This window comes from Cibotium barometz, chromosome 30 (assembly GCF_041138505.1).
Source record: "Cibotium barometz isolate CiBa-2024 chromosome 30, ASM4113850v1, whole genome shotgun sequence".
NCBI lineage: Eukaryota > Viridiplantae > Streptophyta > Polypodiopsida > Cyatheales > Cibotiaceae > Cibotium > Cibotium barometz.
This window is the reverse complement of record NC_141075.1, coordinates 55,113,101-55,134,864: the sequence shown is the minus strand read 5'-3', so window position 1 is coordinate 55,134,864 and position 21,764 is coordinate 55,113,101. Positions and strand designations below refer to the sequence as shown.

The 21,764-nt window shown below is 51.0% G+C and overlaps 3 pseudogenes; all 3 read right to left on the bottom strand.

Moving 5' to 3' along the window:
- Nucleotides 1-1,200: 1,200 nt before the first annotated feature.
- Nucleotides 1,201-1,320, bottom strand: LOC147621700 (5S ribosomal RNA; annotated as a pseudogene).
- A 12,098-nt stretch (nucleotides 1,321-13,418) lies between these two features.
- LOC147621699 (25S ribosomal RNA) lies at nucleotides 13,419-16,512 on the bottom strand (annotated as a pseudogene).
- A 299-nt stretch (nucleotides 16,513-16,811) lies between these two features.
- LOC147621698 (18S ribosomal RNA) lies at nucleotides 16,812-18,008 on the bottom strand (annotated as a pseudogene).
- Nucleotides 18,009-21,764: the final 3,756 nt, after the last annotated feature.

The window sequence follows — 21,764 nt, the reverse complement described above, 5'->3', positions numbered from 1 at the left end:
GGGCGGGGGGCAGGGGGCATGACACGGCTCCGGGGAGGCGGGCGGGGGGGTGTTCTGACACGGCACCGCAGGGGCCGGGGGGCGAGGGCACGGGGTCCGAGGGGCGAGCGGGGGGGTGTTCGGGCGGCACGACACTGCGGGGGCCGGGGGCCGTGAAGGCACGGCACCGCGGGGGCCGCAAGGGGGGCGTGAGGGCACGGCTCGGGGGGGTGTTCGGGCACGGCACCGCGGGGGCCGAGGGGAGCGTGAGGGCACGGCACCGCGGGGGGGCAGGGGGGCACGGCTCCGGGGGGGCTTCGCGCACGGCACCGCGGGGGGTCAGGCGTGAGGGCACGACGTCCCGGGGGGCGGGCGCTCGGCGGGCGGGGGGTGTTCCGACAGCACGGCACCGCGGGGGGGCGTGAGGGCATGACGTCCCAGGGGGCGGGCGGGGGGTGTTCGGGCATGGCACCGCGGGGGGCTGGCGGGCGTGAGGGCATGGCTCCGGGGGGAGCGGGGGGTGTTCGGGCACGGCACCGTGGGGGCCAAGTGTGCGTGAGGGCATGGCACGCGGGGGGCGGGCCGCGGGGGGCCATGAGGGCAAGGCTCCGGGAGACCAGGCGAGGGGGCGTGAGGGCGCGCAACGCGGTGCGCGAGACCACGGCTCCGCGGGGGGGCTGGGGGTTGGGGTGAGGGCACGGCACACGGGGGGCGAGCCGAGAGGTGTTCGGGCACGGCACCGCAGGGGGCGGGCCGAGGGCTGTTCGGGCTCAGCACCGCGGGGGGCCAGCGGAGCATGACGCCACGGCACGCGGCGGCGGGTAGAGGGGGCGTGAAGGGCACGGCTCCGAGGGGGTGGGTCGGGGGCCGTGAAGGGCATGGCTCCGGGGGCAGGGGGCGTGAAGGGCATGGCACGTGGGGGGCGGGGGGCGTGAGCATGGCACGCAGGGGGTCGGGGGGGGGCACGTGAGGGCACGGCACGCGGGGGGGCGAGCCGAGAGGTGTTCGGGCATCGCACGGCGGGGGGGCGGGCCGAGGGCAGTTTGGGCACGGCACCGCGGGGGGCCGACGGAGCGTGACGCCACGGCACGCGGTGGCGGGTCGAGGGGGCGTGGAGGGCATGGCTCTGAGGGGGCGGGGGGCGTGAAGGGCACGGCACCCGGGGGGCGGGGGGCGTGACAGCACGGCTTCGGGGGGCATAGTGATGCTCCGGCCCAAAAAAGGGCGCAGCACCAGGACTTCCCGGGAGGTCACCCATCCTAGTTTTGATCTGGCCCAAGCGCGCTTAACTTGCGGAGTTCTGATGGGATCCGGTGTATTAGCGCTGGTATGACTGCACCACATCAAAGTAGCAAATCCAAGAGACTACAAGAAAGAGAGAGGAGCAGGTTTCCCGTATTGTGGAACATTCCACATTTCCAAGACTCCCAAGGGGCGTTTCCAAGAGAGTGTACAATGTGGGGGGCATCCAAACAACACCCTTGGCAGAAAACAGTCCTCCTCGCACATCCTTCCAAGTCCACCCATGCAGACACTTGGGCAAATATGCCTCCCCACATCCAGCCGAGTTCACCGCGTGGCACGGTCGTTGAGGCAAACACTCATGCGTACATCCATCCGAGTACATGCATGCTCCGGGGGCATTCTCAAGTGCAGGCGACGCCCCCGGCACACGAACACTCAGATTGCAGAGCAGAGTCCCTTCCACTCAGACTCTGAGGAGTCCGTCCCACTCGGGTCCACCACAAGACTTCTCACATTGTCCCTCCCCCCACCCCCTTCATCCGGGAGGGGGGAACTCGCACTCGCAGGAGACGGGCAAGCACACCGTGCGAGCACTCGCGCTACCATAAGGCACACGAAAGCTCGCCCCGAACGAAATCGGCCAAGGCACGTGCGAATCCCGCTCGCGAGCGACGAGAGAAGGGGACAAATCGGTGCGGCGGCGGGCTGAATCTCAGCGGATCATAGCAGCAAGGCTACTCTACCACTTACAATATATTTAAGTCGTTTGCAAAGGATTCATCTCCCCGATCATCTGGAATTGCCATTCAGAGTCCCCGGGGCAGCCACTTCCGCCGCCTCAGGGGAGGCTCTCGACACATGCTCTCGGGGATGCACGAGCGCCCCTACTATCAGTCAGGTAACAATGGGGGATGTAGAGAGCGCCTCGTCTAGCATGGATTCTGACTTAGAGGCATTCAGTCACATAATCCTACACATGGTAGCTTCACACCACTGGCTTTTCAACCAAGCGTAATGACCAATTATGTGAATCAACGGTTCCTCTTGTACTAAGTTGAATTACTATTGCGGCACCGCTCATCATTAGGGTAAAACTAACTTGCCTCACGACGGTCTAAACCCAGCTCACGTTCCCTATTGGTGGGTGAACAATCCAACACTTGGCGAATTCTGCTTCGCATTAGGGAAAAAGGGAGCTCATTTTGGGGCCTTTTACGGTTTGGAAAAATAAGCTCTCAACCAATGAACAGAGGGCCAACGTAACGTTGGAAATTCACAAAAATAAAAGAAAAAAGATAAAAGAAACAATATTTTATGTAGGTACAAGCGTGCTACATTAATGTGGAGATTGGTTTTTTATTCTCACAAGATCTTTGGACATGAAGATAGAATCTAGTCTGACATTTTCTCTGACAAGGGCCTTCCCGCTTCCACCTCCCTTTGAACTTTGAATTGTTGTGCTGCCTTTCCTTCGAAAGGTCTACCATTCTACACCACTACCTCATTGTGCAGTAACCTCTTCTTTTCCAAAACTGCTCCCTTGATCCAGTTTGGCTTAGAGTAAGATGTTTCTTGTCAACTATCTGTCTGCCTACTTTCTCTTTCTTGAAACTTCACTTTGTTATCTTGTTTACATTACTTTGCTGTGGTTACAGATTCACAAGGTATCCATGGTGAATAAAAACTATGGTCGTTCTTGTGGAAGACGCTCTATGGATGATAATGCTATGAAGGCAGAATTATACCACACATCCTTACCTCGTCGACCTGCTTCTTCTATTTCTTCGGTAGAGAATTCAAGTACAGTCAAAACGGAAGGAACTTGGGAAAGGTTTACTGTTTCAAAAGGAGCATGGGTGCTCATGCAACCTAGTAAAAGAAAGAGACCCCAGACAAAAAATATTTTCTTGGCATCATGGAAGGGAAGAGTACGAGATTTTAAAATCACCAGAGGAAAGATATCGGTGAAAGAAGTTTTGATTCAGTATGTGTACATGCATAAAGAACTTGTCTTGCGAGACTATCCAAATGATCTTCCGCAACACAGGCCTAATTGTATATTTTTCTATTGTGGTTTTGTTCTTTATGAGGTGCATGGATTTTTAAGACAAAGCTTTCTTTCTTTGCTTATTGATATTCTTGTGTTATTTTATTTCAGATTTATACCCTTCATCGTATGAGACATGGCAAAACATCGATTGTATTCTGGGATTTATAGATGTTTTGCATGGATCGATAGGAGAACAACAATACGAAGGTCGATGTGCAACAGAGCTAGCTCAATCCGGTATATTTTTTACTGATCATTTTTATCAGTTGCTGGACAATGCAAACACACATGGTGTGTTAAGAAAACAAGACCTTCCAGCATGGAATTCAGTGGATTGGCCTCTCCCACATTTTAGTGTTACAGAGGCATATAGAGCCAAGCTTTTCAAAGAAGTACAGAAAGCTCTGAGGCCCAATATTGCCACAAGGATAATAAAAATTTCTTTGTGCATGCCTCTCACAGTTTTTGTAGACTTGTTTAATACCTTTCCAGTGAAGGTTTCAAAAACAATGTTCACAGTTAAAGCAACAAGTCTGGCATGCATGCCACAATTTTTGGATAAAGGTTGGGATAAGAAGACATGTAGTTCAGTGTTTTGTGAGGTTGTCCAACCTTCTATGCAACTGAAGTACATGGTTGCATCACAAAATTTCATTTTTTCTTTTTATTATAAGCGCAGTCGAATGCTAGGTACAAAACTAGTCCCTATGGATCAAGATGAAGATTCTTTTGGTGCAGAAAATAAACTTCTTGATATTGATGTTGTTGAGAATGGTGATGTGCTAGTCAATATCACATTAAGACAATGTTGCTCCCTAGCTCAATTGCTCAATGACATTCTATTTGAGATAGAAGGTTCTATTTCAAAGGACTTTTTATTTATCTACAACAATAAGAAGGTATACCATGTGACTTATCCTAGTCTCATTAAGCACTGCTATTAGTTTACTTTACCCTATTGTTTCATATTGCTTTTTTGCAGGTGCTCAAAAGAAGAGAGAGATCAATAAAATGCAAAGACATTGAAAATTTTAAAATTGAGATAACACAGACTCCATAAACAAAGGTATTATATTCAGAAATGTAAAATTCTATACAGAAGTGTTTAATTACAAATGTAGAACATATTCTTGACAACAATTTTCTATTTATCTACAGGCTGATCTAGAGGCTGCTCTACATGGTCCAAGCTCACCGTATCATCTTTATTTGGAGAATCTACTTTCTGTTGCTCCATCTTGTCGTGTACAGTCTCTTGGTGCTGCTCCATTGTCTCCTCTACTACCCTTGGAGCATCTGTTTGCTGTTGCTCCATCATTTCCTCAATAACATCAGCAGCAACAGGTCCTTGTTCTTGTGGCTTCTCCTCATCAGCACTAGGTCCTTGTTCTTGTGGCACCACATCTGCATCATCTGTGTCATCAAGGTGTATGACACCTTCTCGGGCTTTAGAGCTCTCACCTAACTCGACAGTAGCTGGTACAATAGGTTTGGGGAAGGCATACTTCAAAAACTTCCAAATTATATCAGCTCTGAAACTATACACATAGCTCGAGTTGAAGCTATCTTCTCTCATCTGCAATGAGATATGATGATTTAGAACACTTTGTACCAATATCAAATTTTTTGAAGCTAAATGAAAATTATTTTTTCTTACAAGCTCTGGCTGTCCTATCTCAAAATAGCTTGAAAGTATATATTTGGCACTAATCAGCACTCTCCAGCCACAGCTACTTGAATCATCTTGTTGTGGTGTCTGGATAGTTGGAAAGATATGTTAGAAATTGTTAATGTCTGAACAAAATAAAATTATTCAATAAGTTCAAAGGCATAGCATGAAATAGACATCAGTAGAGGGAGCAACTTTCTACCTCTAAATCTATTGGCTCTATTGAATCCAAAAGATTGACATTAGGAGGACACTGATCCAATGCATCTAGAAGTCTTCTAATACAACTGCAATACATATAATTCAGTTAGTGTGCATTAAATCCAAATAATGAAGTAAAAAGTTAAAAATAGCACACAAACCACTTACAATTTAACCTCTCTGTGTGTGTTTCTAAGAGAGTTGAATAAAAAGCATTGCTTCTGCTGGATGTCAATAGAAGCAAAGCTCCAGTGGTCACTGCATAAGGAAAAAAGCATTAAGAAATCAAAGGCTACAAGAGTACTCAATCTTGAAGGAAAATCCCAAAAGAAGCAGCCACACACATACTTGTTATGGTATGGAAGTAGCAAAATATCAACATGATCAAAATCACAGTGTCTGAACCAATTGGAAATATCCATGGGAGTTTCCTTTGGATCTCTTAACTTGAAGGAAATTGCAGGATCAATAATATAAACTGTATGCTGTACAGCATGGTTCAGCCAGCTTCTCATCATGCTACATTGGACAAAACAATAATTAAGGTAAGGTGTAAGGGAGGAGGTACAATAAGGATTGTTTTGCAAACAAATGTAAAATAAAAGACACTTACTAGAGCATTGCAAGAATGATAGTATCTGAGCAATACTCATTCTTATGAGCCAATGCTGCCAAGCATGCTCTTGTCAAGTCAAAATTATTCTCTGAAAAATCATCTTCAATATGGACAACTATGTTAGGGCCCAGCTCCTGCAACCTTCTCTGTATCTGTAGCTCCATCTGTACAGTCTCCACATTTATAGCAGATTTGGATTCCTCTATTTGCTGCTTCAGTGACTCCTCATAAGCAGCTTTCCCTCTGGTGCTCATTGAGAGTGGGTCACTTCAACAACCTTCACCTTGTCTGCCTTCAATTTCCTTGTAGGTGGAATTAATAATATGTCTCTCATTTTAATGTCCTACCATTCCACAGGATGGACCAGCTTGTCATACCTCCACCTCACTCTGGACAATGTGTTGAAGTCCTTGGCCATCAGAGTTACCCTGTGAGCATGGGCTGCTACAAGCATTGCATCTTCAAAGTACTTCTCCAAGTAATCCTCTGCCATTTCCTGTAAGGAAAGAATGGCAGTCCTGTTCCACCTGAAACCAAGGTGCCAGCTATCACAAATTTCTCTCACTAGCCTCTGAAAAGGTGCCTTGGGGATTGCAAAGCCTATAGCTTTTTGCTGTTTCCTGATCTCCTTTAGCACACCAGCAGAATGCTTTAACCTCTTGGACTTTTGCTGTAGCATGCTCATTGGCTTCCCCTTCCTGCCATGTGCAACTCTTCCTTTTGTAGGCACACTAGATTCCTTGACATCAGCCCCAGCTGCTGCTGCTGCAAGCCCTGGCCCCTTGCCAGACCTCCTTGCAGTTGCCTTGGTTCTTGCCATCACTCTGAAAAGGTCCATACAAAGCAATAGTAAAAGATTAGAAACATGGAGAACATAGAATGATTAAAGAAGGTGATGACAAATTGGATGAAGCAAAATTGAACAATTTGCAACAAAAGGCGATTATGAAGATTTGAAATTTGTAACAGCTCAAAATCGCGTTTTTCTGCAAATACTTGAAACAACATGCTATTGCATTCATATGATGAATTCTCTATCTTTCCAACTATAAACAATATGTATTGTGTTTATAGAAGAACTATGCAGGCTTGAAATGGGTGGATGAAGAAGCATTTTAAAATTTGCAACAAAATGCGATTTGGACTATTTTGAGATTTCTAAAATCCTCTCCTCGTGTTTTGCTGCAAATTCTAGAGACAACATACTTCAGCATGCCTTTAGTCATTTCAGTGTGTATGCAGCTTGGTGCAACATGGATTGAGCCTATGGACATCAAGAAGTGATCAAACTCTCATTCAACAGGCCCAAATAAAAAGTCTTCCTGCTTCTACATGCAGTGGAGAAAATCCAAAAAATGCATATAATATTTATCATAATATGTAACCTACATCACATCAATCAATTCCTTACCCTAATATACTATTAAACAAGAAGAAGAGGAAAAAGATTTTCTTACTAACCTGGAGGCTATCTGCAAGTGTTCTGTGCTGATGATGAGTATCCTGTGCTGGGTATGAACCTCTGCTGCTGGTCTGGATGCTGATGGTGTGGAGTAGGGAGGTAGAGATGCAAGAGAACTGAGTTAGGAGAGTAGATTATTACAAAATACAAATAATGGAGTTATTAAATACCACACGTGTGAGATATAGTCGTTTTTTAACACGTGTGGGTCCCACCAAATCTTTTGGGATTTGAAATTTGTGGGTCACTTTTTGCCTTGGAAATTGTGCCAATCATGATTTCATAATTAGATCCATTAACACTTTTCCCTCCCCGTATTCCATCCCTGCCAGCACCCTCCCATCATCCTTTTCATTCCCACTTTGACCACTTTCTACCCAACACACTCCATCCACTCTGCAACCTGTCTGAAGACTACTACCATTACCAGATCTCCAAGTTACCAGTGCTACAGCTCAGTTTTGGAAGAGAGAAGGACAATCTCCAGGGCTATTCCAACAGTATGGAAGAGGAAAAGAAAGGTCAGAGATCTATACCCTTTCCAATGTTTTCTGATATATATTTCTTCCATCTGTAGAATTCTTAAATCTCAGTGCCTAGAAATCTAGCAGATCACCCTAGGATTTGATTAGAGATGGATATGAGTAGGATTTAGAATTTTGCAACAAAATGCGATTAGAGAGGTTTATATTTTCCAAATGCTCCAAATCGCGTTTTTCTGCAAATTCTGATATTTGTTTTAGTTTTTATTTTTTCTCCTTCTTTTAATCTCTTTTGCACTGGGGAATTCCTCCTTGCATCATTTACTGTCCTGAACATTGTGAGATATCCCTAGCATTTGATTGGAAATGGATATCAGTAGAAATTCAGAATTTGCAACAAAATGCGAGGAGAGCACTTTACATTTTTCAAATGGATCTGCATCGCATTTTGTTGCAAAGTCTTGTGTCTCTTTTGGTTTTTACTGTTTGCTCATTGTTTTGCTTTCTATGTCCATGGAGATGTCTTTCTTGATGATGAGAAATGTTTTTGCTTTGGAACAGTTGATCCTCAGGCCCCTCCTTTCAAGAGGAAGTTGGACTTTTCTGCTGCTATACTCAGACCACAGCAATCACCAGGTGATTCATGTGTGCTTATGAAGAGTTTTGTTTGGTGATATCCTATACATTATCTGATTGCATATGTGAGCATGTAGAATTCATGTTATATAAATTTTGCTTCAGGCAAAAGCAAGAGACTAGAGCAGAAAGGTGAGTCTTCCCTTTCAAAACAAAGGGAACCAGAAGAGGACAAATCTCCAGATTTGCTCCTATTTGACTTTCTTCACAAGTGCAAGGCTCAAAGGAACTTCCACATATACCACAGTATTTTCAACACGGAGTTCACTATGAGCTCTCTTTTGGACCATCACAGAGATTTCCTTTCAGACCATTGGGATACCTTCAAACAACTGACAGAGGCAGGAAGGATTGTGGAAGGTGAAAAGGTTTTTGTGCATTTAAATCATATTGTCTCCATTGACAAGCTGAGGTACCATGTGAATAGAAGGTTTGACAGCCTGCCTGAGGAATATAAATTCAGTTGTAACTTGCACACCAGAAAGTGTAGAGTGCTTGAGGAAAACATGGCATTCCTTATGTACATTGTCTTTCAACAGCAATCTCTGGAAGAGCAAGGGTAGGAGACTGAAGAAGAAGATATATCTGTAGCAGAGGTAAAAGAGGATATTCCTATGGCAACAGATATAGCAGAGTAGGAAGAAGATATCAACCTCGAGGATGAGGGGCTGCAAGTGGCTGCTCTTGACCTTGTTCAACTAAGGACTGAAACTCTTAGGGCAGCATAGCCAGTTGAAGACTTTGATGTTCAGAGCAGCAACTATGCAGTGCCCATGCTTCCAGGTGTCTTGATTGGTGGTAAAGATTATGTTTTCCTCCATGATATAGAGTGTATGTTCAATTTGAGGGAGGACTATGCCATTTCCCTTATTGCCCAGGCTTCAAGGCTTGACAAGGAGGTTGGCATAGAGGATGACCATTCACTGCTAGCTTTGGAAACAACCTTTGATCCTGCAGAGGCCCTTACTATTTGTTTCAAAGAGGCTGAAAGTTTCCAAGAGCCAGATGAAGCTGCCTTCCAGCTCACCCAGGAAGCTATGAATCTCTCATCACTTCATAAGGAAAAACTTAAAGAAGAGGCTGGACTGGAGGGGAGAGGAATAAATCTTTGGAAAGATGAACTTCTTGTTGCTGATGAAAATGAGAGGGTACGATATTATTACTTCAAATCAAATACTTTATGTTGTGTTTAAATGTTTTGTAGTTATGTATCATTGTCTCACTATAATCTTTTGATACATGGCAGCTACAAATTGAGGATGACACATTCCTCCAGAGATCAAGTGGAAGCAGGCCAGCTGGGTTTGGCAAAATGTCAAGCCTAGCTCATTATATTCATGATCTAGGCAGTGCTAAGATCTTGATTTACCATAGGCAGTTGAGCAACAATGGAGAAGCCATTGTTTACTTCTTTAAATGTTTGTCTAGGGTATTAGGTGGACATGATCTTCCATGGCAAAAGGAAAAGATCATTTTAATAGAGAGGTTGTCCGCCATAGATATATTTGGGGATTATGTGAATAAGCAGGCCTCTAGGGCCTCTTACTTTTTGTCTTACACTTCTTATGCATTAGCATGTGGTGTTAAGGAGCCCAAATGTCTAGAGGGCTATGGAAAACACAAGCTCATAAGGTTTCGAGAGCCACCCATGATTGCATCAGGCCACACAATCCAAGAAGAAGAACACGTGGAGATAGCTGAAGACAAGGATACCCCTCTCAGACAAGCAACAGAGGCAAGCATTGATAAACAAAAAGTCGACATCAAGCCAATAAGGAAGAAAAAGAGTCCAATCAAGTTCAAAAAGAGAGTTCCGACTCGCAAGCCTTGGGAGTAATAGGATTTAGTCATCAAATATAGCACAAACATTATGTTGAAGTTGAACTGATTTGTACAAAGTCTTTGATCCTCATCAGTTCCTTGTCCGTACGGACGATCAGTACCCTTTTGCATTTGTCCCATCACCGTACGACACTTCAGTACTCTTCCCACACTCAAAAGCTTCTAAAAGTGTTTGACACTCAGTATTTTATTGGTAAGGATCAACAGTATGTCTAGCATAATTAAGTAGTATTGATTGAATTTTTTGTGTGTTAATATATGGATGTATTGATGCTTGTTAATATAGATCACATGTTTCACAAAAAACTTACTTTTGATGGAGTCTCAAAACATATAGGCATTACACCAAGAGTCACTTGTTCCACAGAATAAAAATCTATTGATTGAGTTTGAAAACATGTGGACATAACACCAATAAGTTACAAACTGCTATTCATGTTTACTTGTCCATTTATGGTTTCTAAATATCTTCGAATCCCTCCACTGTCTATGTCTCTCTGCTGCCATTGAATTGTCCAAAGTTTGTCTTCGTCTTTGCTTTTGGGCTAGAATAAAAGCAAGCTTGACTTTGGAGCTAGCAACTTTTCTTTTAGCATGCAGCCTTTGTAGAATGCCTCGGTAAAACCATTGGAAGACTTCCTTCAGACTATTTGCCTTTTGACTCCCTCCATAGTGTTGTGTGTGTCTGAAAAATGCATTACGTGCCATGTAGTGAGACTTCTCCATGCCTTGGGTAGACCAAATTGCTGGGCATCCATACTTTTTGACAAAATAGGGAAGGTGGTTGTAGATGATATGCTGTTTTCACAAAGACATAAGAATGCATAGTAAGTTATAAAAGAAAAGAGGATCACACTTAAGTAAAAGAAGAAGACATCACTTTACCATGTAGTGAGTTATATTGCAGGCTGTCCATGCATCTTTCATTGACTTCCCAAAATGTTTTATTGCCTCTTCAAAGTTCTTGTAATCACTCTTTGTCCATGTTACATTGTCAGAGAACATGAAGAGTTGATCAAGAGACCTCCACACCTCTGCCTTCACATTTCGTGCTTCCCCATCTGCCTCATGATCTTTCATGGCATTATGGACTTGCTTCCACAATCCATAACTAATCCTTGAAACTGTTCTACCTTGCCTTACTTGCTTACTATTGTGTTTGGGTCGAGACAAGAATCTTCTTGCCTTAACACCACCAATAGAGGGCTTGATTGGTACCTCCTTGCCATTGCTAGACTTTTTAAAATCCTTTGTGATATGAACATCACCTCCATGCAGACCTATATCGGATAACACTTTTTCCAATGCATGAAGAGCATCATTTCTATTTCTTTCGGGACGGAGTTTCCAAGCAAATCCAATATACAAAAATACCAATTTCTCAATAATTCGACATAGAGCATGCAATGTGCATATGTGAACATTACATAGTGGAATGTCAAGAATGGCCTTGAAGTCAGGGTCAACTTTATCTCTATTAGGTGCTCTCTTCCACCATTTAGAATCCATTACTTGCGCTGATTCTTTGCAGTAAAGACAAGGAGACTTTGAGTTACCTCCTTTACTAACGTTATACATGCACTTAAGTGTTTTAAGATCCCCCGCCATGTGCCACTCTACTTGAAAATCACCTTTTCCTGCAACATGGAGATTCTCTCCTTGCACCTGTCTTTTAATTATTCTTGGTATTTCCGTGTGGTGAAACACCCAATCTAGTGTTTCATGGTCTTCTGTCTTTACCTGTGATTATACAAAACAAAAGTCTTACTATAAAAGATTTGAAAACATTGACTAAAATCAAGTACGAAATAAAAAATGATCATACCTGGAATGAGCCCAACCACCATGTGTTTCTCCGACTGCACACTAAAATACTTCGAACTCGCTTCATTCAATGATGTATCAAGTGCTCCATTCATCAATGTGATAGTAATCCTTTCCATTTTCTTTTCCTTTACAACCTCACACTCATCCAGTTTGATAACAAATTTCAAAATGCCTTTGCACTCTTCAAATGTTATTCCATAAAACTCGACCATTCTTCTTTGAAGTTGTTGTAGATCTACAAATATATTGTTCCAAGGGTCATACACAGTGGTTCCTTTAGCACCATGAAATATATCTTCAATATGGATATATGGTCCAATAAACTCATCTATACTTTCATTCAAATGACCTCTTATCTTCCACACTGTTGCTGGATTTGGCAGTAAAACTCGTTTAATCCTTTGATCTCTCAAAGTTGAGGATATCGCATGGAAAATCGAACTATATCCCTTCCTGCTAACTCCACTAACATCAAGAGCCTCTTGGATTGTAGTACCATCAACTTGATTATTGGATATAAAGTCCTCTACAACATTGCGTTTGATTGTTTTGTATTTTTTTTCTTCAATCAAACCTTTTGCTACACCACAAGAAAGCAATCCTTTCATTTGTTTAACTGGAAGAAGGTTGGGATCCATATTTTCTTTTGCAGGCTCCAATAATTTCCTATAGTAACAATATAGTAACAACACAATATGCTTATATTATTCAACACTTCCAATCCTGTTTTGCATTAATGGACAAAATACATAGTCATTTGAGAGTATTTTTGAGTTTAAAAAATAAAAAATTGCAAACTAACCTTGCTTCCTGAATTCTTCGCTTGCATCCACCAGTCCCAGCCTTCAAATTTGCAATGTTTTTAATCTTCCTACTTCGTTGTCTGTCTCCAAGCATGGTTCTCTTCCTTCTTGATGTTGTTAACTCTTTTTTACTCTTTGAATGCTCCTCAATTTCATTCTGCAACTGCTGCTCCAATTTTGCACGAATAGCTATCTCTTGAATCCTGGCTCCCTTTTCTTGTAGGTACATTGTTTTATATGTTTCTGCAAATGCAGACTGTGCTGAAATATAACCAAGAAGTCCATTTTGTCCATCGCCCGCAAACCTCAATAGTGTGGTTGGATTGACAAATGGAGGTGTAGAGTTTTGTACTAGACATTTTGGATATATACTTCCATCACACCATAAGTCAATATGTTGGAGCCCTTCTCTTCTCATATTTTCCCGTTGTTGAGCATTTAGCACCGTATCCTTTCGTCTTTTTTGTGCTGGAGCATATTGTTCTTCTAAGTCGATGTGAAGATGATATAATCGCTTCTTCTGAGATTGTACTTCACTAGTATCGGCCATTTTTGTGCTTCTGAGGTTGCAAAGTTGGCTTGTCAATCTCATAGTCTTTTTGTAATATGAATTGTGGAAGTGTGGCGGTATCCATACAATCATTAAGTTCAGTGATGGATTCTTTATGAGAGGCTTGCACACGTCGTCAAAAGAGATGCGAAATCTTCGAGAAACAAAAAAAATTAAGGAGATATTTAATGCAAAATCGTGTTAGTTAGACAAAAGATTATCTTATTCTTTTCTGAACTGACAGTTCAGTGGTCCTTACTGACAGTTCTGAGCCACGTTTCCATATTTTATTATTTTTGAGATCTTTTAGGAGAGAAATAAATCGAAAAATAGTGAATTTCTTACAGGGCCCCAAAATGAGCTCCGTTTTTCCCTAATGCAATGATAGGAAGAGCCGACATCGAGGGATCAAAAAGCAACGTCGCTATGAACGCTTGGCTGCCACACAAGCCAGTTATCCCTGTGGTAACTTTTCTGACACCTCTAGCTTCAAATTTCGAAAGGCTAAAGGATCGATAGGCCATGCTTTCACAATTTATATTCGTACTAAAAATCAAAATCAAATGAGCTTTTACCCTTTTGTTCCACATGAGATTTCTGTTCTCGTTGATCTCATCTGAGGACACCTACGTTATCTTTTAACAGATGTGCCGCCCTAGCCAAACTCCCCACCTGACAATGTCTTCCACCTGGATCGACGCACGAGCGCTCCTTAAGACCAGAAGTAGGGGCCAAGCCCCGCCTCCACCTCACGGAGTAAGTAAAATAACGTTAAAAGTAGTGGTATTTCACTTGCGCCAAAGGCTCCCACTTATTCTACACCTCTCAAGTCATTTCACAAAGTCGGCGGACTAGAGTCAAGCTCAACAGGGTCTTCTTTCCCGGCGGCACGGCTGATTTTTCCAAGCCCATTCCCTTGGCAGTGGTTTCGCTAGATAGTAGATAGGGACAGTTGGGAATCTCGTTAATCCATTCATGCGCGTCACTAATTAGATGACGAGGCATTTGACTACCTTAAGAGAGTCATAGTTACTCCCGCCGTTTACCCGCGCGTGGTTGAATTTCTTCACTTTGACATTTAGAGCACTGGGCAGCAGAAATCACATTGCGTCAACATCCATGGGGACCATCGCAATGCTTTGTTTTAATTAAACAGTCGGATTCCCCTTGTCCATACCAGTTCTGAGACGGCTATTCATCGCCTAGGGAGGCCCGCCCCGCGAGGGGAGACGTTCTGCGCCCATCGCCCGATGGGCACGCAGAGGCCCGCCCTCGTAGCTCGGGCAGACCCTCGACAGCCTCCGGGGTCAGATCGCAGACCCCTAGACCCAGCTCTCAGAGCCAATCCTTTTCCCGAAGTTACGGATCCATTTTGTCGACTTCCCTTACCTACATTGTTCTATCGACCAGAGGCTGTTCACCTTGGAGACCTAATGCGGTTATGAGTACGACCGGGCGTGATCGGCATTCGCTCCTCCAGATTTTCACGGGCCGTCGGGGGTGCACCAGACACCGCAAGACGTGCGGTGCTTTACCAGCCGCCGCCGCCGCTGGACCCTATCTCCGGGTGATCCTATTTTAGGGTGGGCGGGCTGTTAAAAAGAAAAGAGAACTCTTCCCGGGGCCCTCGTCGGCGTCTTCGGATTCGGACACGCTGCCGTCCACCACCGCCACGTCGCGGTTCGGAAATATTAACCCAATTTCCTTTCGATGCACGGCACGCAGTGCGCCCTTGACACAGGACTACCCCATCTCTTAGGATCGATTAACCCATGTCCAATTTGCTGTTAACATGGAACCTTTCTCCACTTCGGTCTTCAAAGTTCTCATTTGAATATTTGCTACTACCACCAAGATCTGTACTGGGGGCTGTTTCACTCGGGCTCATGCCCGGAGTTGCGCCCCGATCCCCATGCCCTCCTACTCATCGGGGCCTCGCACTCACCCGGATGGTCGGGTATAGGTTGCGCGCTTCAGCGCCATCCATTTTCAGGGATAGTTGATTCGGCAGGTGAGTTGTTACACACTCCTTAGCAGATTTCGACTTCCATGACCACCATCCTGCTGTCTTAATCAATCAACACGCTTTGTGGGATCTGGGTTAGCATGCAGTTTGGCACCGTAACCGGCCTTTCGGTTCATCCCGCATCGCTAGTTCTGCTTACCAAAAATGGCCCACTTGGAGCTCCCATTCCGCATCGAGGTTCAACAGAGCAACCCAAGCTGCTTACCTATTTAAAGTTTGAGAATAGGTCGAGGGTGTTTCACCCCCAATGTCTCTAATCATTCGCTTTACCCGATAAAACTGCGACGAGCTCCAACTATCCTGAGGGAAACTTCGGAGGGAACTAGCTACTAGATGGTTCGATTAGTCTTTCGCCCCTATACCCAAGTCCGACGACGAACGATTTGCACGTCAGTATCGCTACGAGCCTCCACCAGAGTTTCCTCTGGCTTCGCCCTGCTCAGGCATAGTTCACCATCTTTCGGGTCCCAGCAGGTACGCTCCCACTCAAACCTTTCATAGAAGATCACGGTCGGTTCGATGGTGCACCCCGCGAGGGGGATCCCACACGTTAGGTTACTTGCACCTCTGTGCGTTTGCCACCCCCCACTGGCTTGCGTACATGTTAGACTCCTTGGTCCGTGTTTCAAGACGGGTGAGATGGAAAGCCCAAAGCGCCAGCGTCTCGAGCGCACAGGTGCGTAAAGCCCACCACGAGTGGCGCGCGCTTCGTTCCTCGACCGACGCGATGGCATCCGCGGCCTGACTAGAGCGCTCTTGTCCTGCCGTGCCAGCCCACGCTGACCAACGCCCCGCATCGAGCGGTGGACCAGCTCGCGCCGTTCTGCATCCGACCGGGGTGCACCCGCGGCCTCCATTCGCTTCCCTCCTAGCAATTTCAAGCACTTTTTAACTCTCTTTTCAAAGTCCTTTTCATCTTTCCTTTGCGGTACTTGTTCGCTATCGGTCTCTTGCCCGTATTTAGCCTTGGATGGAATTTACCACCCACTTAGGGCTGCATTCCCAAATAATTCACACTACGTATCGCATTTCACTGCGTTCTTCATCATTGTGCAAGAGCCAAGATATCCGTTTTGCTGAGAGTCGTTTGCTACATAAGTTGATCCTCGCGTAGGGAGGGGTCTCAGTCCGGCGATCGTTTGCTATGGTGCCTCTCGTGCTCCCCCGCCGAGGGGGGGCGAAAGGTTTATCCACCGGCCCCATGTGGCACGAGGGAGTGGGATGTCCACTTGATGTGGGCGGGGGGAGGCGTCCCTCCCCTCGCACCCTGTGGTGGGGCCGACGGGCAGCCCCATCACGACACCTCGCCCACTATCTCTCGGCTCCGGCACGGGGGCGAGGCGCACGAGACCGCGCCTCCAGGCACGGCCCCTCGACGGTACGTCCACGGTTCACGATGTTCTCTCGGATGTGAGTCAATGATCCTTCCGTAGGTTCATCTATGAAAACCTTGTTACGACTTCTCCTTCCTCTAAATGATAAGGCTTAATGAACTTCTCACAACGTCGCCGATGGCAAACCGCTAGCGTCGTCGCGATTCAAAAACTTCACCGGACCATTCAATCGGTAGGAGCGATGGGCGGTGTGTACAAAGGGCAGGGATGTAGTCAACGCAAGCTGATGGCTCGGCTTACTACTAGGAATTCCTCGTTGAAGATCAATAATTGCAATGACCTATCCCCATCACGAAAGATTACCCGAGCCTATCAGCCCAGGTGGTAAACTCGTTGAATTCATCATTGTAGCGCGCGTGCAGCCCAGAACATCTAAGGGCATCACAGACCTATTATTGCCTCAAACTTCCATGGCCTAGACGGCCATAGTCCTCTAAGAAGTTGGCCACGAAGAGGATCCTTCGTGTAACTAGTTAGCAGGCTGAGGTCTCGTTCGTTAACGGAATTAACCAGACAAATCACTCCACCAACTAAGAACGGCCATGCACCACCACCCATAGAATCAAGAAAGAGCTCTCAATCTGTCAATCCTTAATATGTCTGGACCTAGTAAGTTTCCCCGTGTTGAGTCAAATTAAGCCGTAGGCTCCACTCTTGGTGGTGCCCTTCCGTTAATTCCTTTAAGTTTTAGCCTTGCTACCATACTCCCCCCGGAACCCAAAAACTTTGATTTCTCATAAGGTGCTGGGGCAGAGTCATCGAAGTAACATCCGCCAATCCCTAGTCGGCATCGTTTATGGTTGAGACTAGGACGGTATCTGATCGTCTTCGAGCCCCCAACTTCCGTTCTTGATAAATGAAAACATCCTTGGCAAATGCTTTCGCAGTAGTTCGTCTTTCATAAATCCAAGAATTTCACCTGTGACAATGAAATATGAATGCCCCCAACTGTCCTTATTAATCATTACTCCGGTCCCGAAGACCAACACAAAAGGACCAGAGTCCTATCACGTTATTCCATGCTAATGTATTCAGAGCATAGGCTTGCTTTGAGCATGCTAATTTTTTCAAAGTAACATCGCCGAATCCGCGTCCCAGCCAGCAAGGCCAGGAGCGCGTCCCCAACAGAAAGGGCGGAGCGACCAGTGCACACACCCGAAGGGGCGGACGCTCGCCCCGCCCCGAGATCCAAATAGGAGCTTTTTTCGGGGGGGCTGCGGGGCGTGAGGGCACCGCGCGGGGGGGAGGGGGGCGTGATGGCACCGCACGGGGGGGCTACGGGACGTGACGATACCGCACCGCACCGCACCACGGGGGGGTGCGGGGCATGATGGCACTGCATAGCACGAGGGGGGGCTGCGGGGGCGTGACAGCACAGCCCTGGGGGGCTGCGGGGCATCACAGCACGGCACTGGGGGGCTACGGGGTATCACGGCACGACACCCCGGGGGGCTGCGGGGGTGTGACGGCACCGTACAGGGGGGGCTATAGGGCGCGACGGCACCGCACCCGGGGGGGCTGAGGGGCATCACGACACCGCGTCGTCGGGGGGGCTACGGGGCGTCATGGCACGGCACTAGAGGGGGGCACGCGGGGGGTGGGAGCCGGGGGGCATGGCACCAGGGTATTCGAGCACGGCTCCGTGGGGGCCAGGGAGGGTGTTTGGGCACGGCTCCGTGGGGGCCAGGGGAGGGTGTTCGAGAACGGGACCGCGGGGGCCGGGGGGGTGTTCAGGAACGGCACCGCGGGGGCCGGGGGGCGTGAGGGCACTGCTTTTGGGGGGGGCGGGCCGGGGGTGTTCAGGCACGGCTCTGGAAGGGCCGGTCGGGGGGTGTTCGCACACGGCACCGGGGTGTGAGGGCATGGCACCACGGGGGGGCGGGCCTGGGGGTGTTCGGGGGCCCGGCAGCACGGGGGCCGGGGTGTGAGGGCACAGTGAGGGCCGAGGGGCGTGAGGGCACGGCTTGCCGGGGGGCACGGCACCGCGGGGGGCGGGGGGCACAGCTAGGTGTGAGGCCACGGCTTCGCGGGGGCCGGTGTGGGCACAGCTCCGCGGGGGGGCCAAGGGGGGGCACGCCACTGCGGTGTGAGGATACGGCTCCACGACGGGGGCCGGGGGGACACGGCATCGGGGTGTTCGGGCATGGCTCCGTGGAGGTCGTGCGGGCGTGAGGGCACGGCACCGGGTTGTGAGGCCACGGCTCCGCGGGGGCCGGGGGGCATGGCACCGGGGTGTTCAAGCACGGCTCTGTGAGGGGCGTGAGGGCACGGCACTGGGGTGTTCCGGCACGACTGCGCGGGGGCCAGTCGGGGGTGTGAGGGCATGGCACCGGGGTGTTCAGGCACGGCTCTGCGGGGACCGGGGGGTGTTCGGGCACGGCACTGCGGGGGTCGGGGGGCGTGAGGGCACAGCTCCAGGGGGGCCGGGGGGTGTTCGGGCACGGTTGTGCGGGGGCCGACCGAGGGGCGTGTGTGGGCACGACAACGGGGTGTTCGAGCACGTCTGCGGGGGGCCGGTGCGGGGGGCCGGGGGGTGTTCGGGCACGCCACCGCGGGGGCCGGGGGGTGTGAGGGCACGGCTCTAGGGGGCGGGACGGGGGGTGTTCGGGCACGGCTCCGCGGGGGGCCGGGGGGCGTGAGGGCGCGGCTCCGGGGGTGTTCACGCACGGCACCACGGGGGCTGGGGGCGCGGCACCGAGGTGTTCGAGCACGACACCGGGGTGCGAGGGCACAGCACGGGGGGTGTTCGGGCGGCGCGACAGCACAGGGGCCAGGGTGTGGGCACGGCTTGGGTGGCACGACATTGAGGTGTTCGGGCACGGCACTGGGGTGTGAGGGCAGGACACCGCGAGGGCCAGGGGGTGTTGGGGCACGGCAACACGGGGGCCGGGGTGTGAGGGCACGGCTCGTCGGTGGGGGCCGGGGGGCATGAGGACACAGCTCGCGGGGGGTCAGGCATGGCTCCGCATGAGGGCACGGCTCCAGGGGGCGGGGCGGGGGTTGTGATGGGGGGGCCGGGGGTGTGATGGGGGCGGTCAGGGGCCGGGGGGACGGCACCGCGAGGCAGGGCTAGGGGTGTGAGGCCACGACTCCGCGGGGGGCCGGTGGGCACGGATCCACAGGGGGGCCCAGGGGGGCATGGCACCGCGGTGTGAGGCCACTGCTCCGCGCGACGGGGGGGCACGGCACCGGGGTGTGAGGGAATGGCTCCGCAGGCGGGGGCCCAGGGGGGCACAGCACCGGGGTGTGAGGGCAGGCTCCGCAGGCGGGGGGGCACAGCTCCGCGGCGCGGGGGGGCACGGCACCGGGGTGTGAGGCCACGGCTCTGCGGGGACCCGGGGGGGAGGGCACGTCTCCGCGGGGACCCGGGGGGGAGGGCACGTCTTCGGGCGGGGCTTCGGGCACGGCTCCACGGGGGCCAGGGGACGTGAGGACACGGCTTGCCGAGGGGGGGGGTTTCGGGCACGGCTTTGCGGGGGGGCGGGTGGCATGAGGGCACGGCTCAGGGAGGGGGCAGGGGTGTGACGGGGGGGCCTAGTTACGGGGGGGCACGGCACCGTGGGGGCCGGGGGGCATGGCTAGGGTGTGAGGCCACGTCTTTGCGGGGGCCGGTGGGCACGGCTCCGCGGTGTGAGACCACGGCTCCATGACGGGGGGGCCGGGGGGCACGGCGCCGGGGTGTTCGGGCACGCCTCTGCGGGGGCCGTGCGGACGTGAGGGCACGGCACTGGGTTGTGAGGCCACAGCTCCACGGGGGCCGTGCGGGCGTGAGGGCATGGCACTGGGGTGTTCCGGCACGGCTACGCGAGGGCCGACCGTGGCGCATGAGGGCACGGCACCGGGGTGTTCGGGCATGGCTCTACGGGGGGCCGGGGGGTGTTCGGGCACGGCACTGCGGGGGTCGGGGGCATGAGGGCACGGCTCTAGGGGGGACGGGGGGCATGAGGGCACGGCTCTAGGGGGGACGGGGGGTGTTCGGGCACGGCTGCGCGGGGACCGACCGAGGGGCGTGAGGGCACGGCACCGGGGTGTTTGGGCATGGCTCTGCGGGGGGTCGGGGGGTGTTTGGGCACAGCACCGCGGGGGCCGGGGACGTGAGGGCACGCCTCCAGGGGGCGAGACGAGGGGTGTTCGGGCACGGCTCCACGGGGGGCCGGGGGGCGTGGGGCACGGCTCCGCCCGGGGGTGTTCGGGCACGGCACCGGGGGGGACCGGTCAGGGGTGTTCGGGCACGGCACCGCGGGGGCCGGGGAGCGCGGCATCGAGGTTCGGGCACGGCACCGAGGTACGAGGGCACAGCACCGCAGGGGCCGAGGGGTGTTCGAGCGCGGTAGCACGGGGGCCGGGGTGTGAGGGCACGGCTCGACGGGGGCCGGGTGGCGCGGCACCGAGGTATTCGGGCACGGCACCGCGGGGGCCGTCGGGGGGTGTTTGGGTGCGGCAGCACGGGGGCCGGGGTGTGAGGGCACGGCTCGTCGGTGGGGGCCGGGGGGCGTGAGGACACGGCTCGCAGGGGGGTTCAAGCACGGCTCTGCAGGGGAGCGGGGGGGCATGAGGGCACGGCTCCGGGGGGGTGGGCCAGGGGTTGTGACGGCGGGGGGCCGGGGTGTGATGGGGGGGCCGGGGGCCAGGGGGGACGGCACCGCAGGGCACGGCTAGGGGTGAGGCCACGGCTCCGTGGGGGGGGGGCACGACTCCATGGGGGGGCCGAGGGGGGGCACGGCACCGCGGTGTGAGGCCATGGCTCCGCGAGAGGGGGGCCCGGGGGGGCACGGCACTGGGGTGTGAGGGCACGGCTCCGCGACCGGGGCCCGGGGGGGCATGGCACCGGGGTGTGAGGGCACGGCTCCGTGGGCGGGGGTTCGGGGGGCACGGCACCGGGGTGTGAGGGCAGGCTCTGTAGGTGGGGGGGCACGGCACTGGGGTGTGAGGCCACGGCTCTGTGGGGCCCCGGGGGGGGAGGGCACATCTCCGGGCGGGGC